The following is a 3161-nucleotide window of genomic DNA, read 5'->3' as shown; positions in this document are numbered from 1 at the left end:
TTTACTTTAGAGTTTTTTTTTTTAAGAAAGTTTTCAGTTCTTAAATCATTTTATAAAATTTAGTTAGAAACTATTTATTCTAATTATTATTTAAAAAATTAATTGTAGTGAGTTAAAATGTCATTTAAGAGAGTTCTGAATGGAAGGAGAGAAGAGTTTATATTTAATTCTTTTCCTTCTAGCTTTTTAGGACTGGTTTATTGACATGCCACTGTGCATATTTGGGAGCCTGGGACTGTATGTGAATTAACTTTTGTGAATTTCAGGCTTAGCCTGAGAAATGTATGGAAGACATCCTGTTTACATAAAGAAAATACTTTGCACTTTTCTTTTCTTTAGTAAATATCATTTAAAAGAAAGACAACATCATTTCCTCTGAAAGTTATCCTTTCTTCATTGCTCAGAATAAATTTCTATTAAGCTCCTTGTGAAAAGAATGAAAGAAAGTGAAAGAAAATCACAAAGATTATATCTATTCAAAGTACTCAGTGTCCCATCTGAGCTTTTGGGGAGTTGTAAATATTCTTAGCCAGCCCAAGTGACGCAAAGCCTCAAGAGAAATGTCACTATTAGCATATTTATGTTTTATTAAGGCAACTAAATGGAATTTGTGTGCATCAGGCTACTAGTGATTTGGCAAGAAATATGTATATTGCAAAAAAAAAAAATCATTGATTATATTTCATGGAAATTAAAGTAATTTCTGCTCAAATGCTCCTTACTAATGTAGGCAAATCTCATTAAGGTGAGTATTCTCCTTATGCATTTTCCTATTATTTTAACTTAACCATCTTCTCCTCGAGGTTTTCTTAGTGGGTTTGTTTGTATCCCCATAGCTCTAGAGGTGACTTTCACAATTCTAGCTAAGGGCCATAAGGAGACTGTTCTAAATGGGATGCAAATAAATAGAGTATTAGGAAGGCTTCATTTGGCTTAGTGCCATCTTGGGTAAGTGCTGGCTTTAATTTTAAGCAACCATCTTCTGACAGACAAAATAATTGCCAATGAAGAGTAAATATGAAACTATGAAATACTGTAGTATTCTACAATCATGGGGAGAAAGATGAGTTAGGCACACTCTCTCTTTCAGGGATTTTATGTGGATGCTCCTGTTATCTCTTGCTGCATAATAAACCACCCCAAAACTTGGTGACTTAAAACAATGATCTTCATTATTTGCTTATGACTCTGCAATTTTGGCAGTTTAGTGGGATCATCTGGGTCTCTTCTCTGCTCCACATGATGTTTGGGGGCTTTCACTGGGATGACATGAATAGCTGAGGCTAAAACAGCTCAAACTAAATAGAAATAACTTTCTCTTTATGACATCTCAGGGTCTTTCTACATAGCCTCTCCAGGATGGTGATCTCAAGGTAGTTATACTTCTTATATGGTAGTTCAGGGATCCCAGAGCTACTGCTTCATGAGGCTTGGGTTGAAGCTAAAAATCTTTTTCTAACCTGATCTCAGATGTCTATTGTTCAAACAAGTCACTAAGGCCAGACCATATTCAAGGGGAGGAGAATTGGTTTCCAGCTCTCAATGGCAACAACAAAGAATCGGCAAAGCATCCAGCATATTATTTCTATTTCCCTCAATGTTCACAACCACCCTGGGATGAGAATGTTATATATGAGAAAACTGAGCTATGGTGCCTCTAGTAACTTTCTCAGGCAACTCAGGGGGTAAATAGTAGAGTAAGGATTCAAACTTTGAATTCCGATCTTGTTAGAAGAGACCTTCTGGAACTTTTGTTCAATTTATTTAATGTATGAATTGGAAAAACAAACAAAAGACAACTTAGTTCCAAAGAAAGGGAAAGAAAGCCTGTTTGGTATCATATACTTTGTCAACAGAATTAAATGCCCAGAAAGTTAAGCAAACACCATGATTCTAGGCTTCTTAGACAGAGTTCCAAGAAAGGGGCTTTGGAAAAGTTAATGCAAGCAAATCTTTCCAGGCTGGGCAACATTAGGTTGGATGATTTCAGATGATGTAATATGTATATCAGGGCGTCTCCAGCCCCTGGGGCCTCAGACCAGTACTGGGCCACACAGGAGGAGGTGAGCGGCTGGGGGAGTAAGCAAAGCTTCTTCTGTATTTGCAGTCACTCCCTAATGTTATCATCACCATCTCAGCTTCACCTCAGATCATCAGGCATTGGATTTTTATAGGAGCACCAGTCCCTGGTGCTCAAAAGGTTGGGGGATTGCTGCTGTATATATTCAAAAGACACTAGTGGTATTGTACTCTCCAACACTGTCAGTTCTAGGAAACTTATAGAAACACTGGGAATAGATACTCAATTGGGTTGAAGCTAAAAATCTTTTTCTAACCTGATCTCAGATGTCTATTGTTCAAACAAGTCACTAAGGCCAGACCATATTCAAGGGGAGGGGAATTGGTTTCCAGCTCTCAATGGCAACAGCAAAGAATCAATGACTCAAATGACTTTGACCTCAAATTGAAGTACTTGGAGTAAAATTATTTCGCACTGCGGTCTAAAATATTATGTTCTGTCTAAATATATTTTAAATGATTTCACTAACAAATTTGAAACTCAAAATAGATACTATATCCTTCTTAAAAAATAAGTTTTATTCTGTTTTGTGCTAGAGAGGGTTACTAAGGATGCCATTGTGTTTAGATTTATCAGTATTTAACCATTGGATGGGAGAAAAAGAGTCTCTTTATTATAAAAAAAAGAATTACACTTTTTTTTAATTGCAAAAGGTAGACTTGTGTCATACTGCTGATATGGATACACATTATGGGTTAAGGCAAAGAAAAGCAATTTTTTCTTTCAAAGAAAGAAGGTAGAAGCCTACACAATATTATGTATATTGCAAGAAGAGAGATAAAAGAGAAAAGAGAGCAAGAGAAAGAGCCAGCCTCTGGCTATCAAGTGACTTCTTTTTAAGAAAAAAAAATCTATGACATAAGAGATATTGCCAGGGCTTTTATACCTGCTGACGTTGTTGAAAACTCCAGAAACATAGATGATTGAGGAAGTACAATCTCAAACAAAGAAATCCATTTGTAATTACTATGTAAACTTGGGGAAAATTTAGAATAGATTAATAAATGCCTGCAGTAATTAAGAATTTGTGAACCAGATGCCTAAACGTATGAAGGGGTTTTGTAGTGAGTAGGTATGTGTG

Source organism: Pteropus medius, unplaced genomic scaffold (genome assembly GCF_902729225.1).
Source record: "Pteropus medius unplaced genomic scaffold, Ma_sr-lr_union100, whole genome shotgun sequence".
NCBI classification, from domain to species: domain Eukaryota; kingdom Metazoa; phylum Chordata; class Mammalia; order Chiroptera; family Pteropodidae; genus Pteropus; species Pteropus medius.
Note: the sequence above shows the minus strand (reverse complement) of the source record.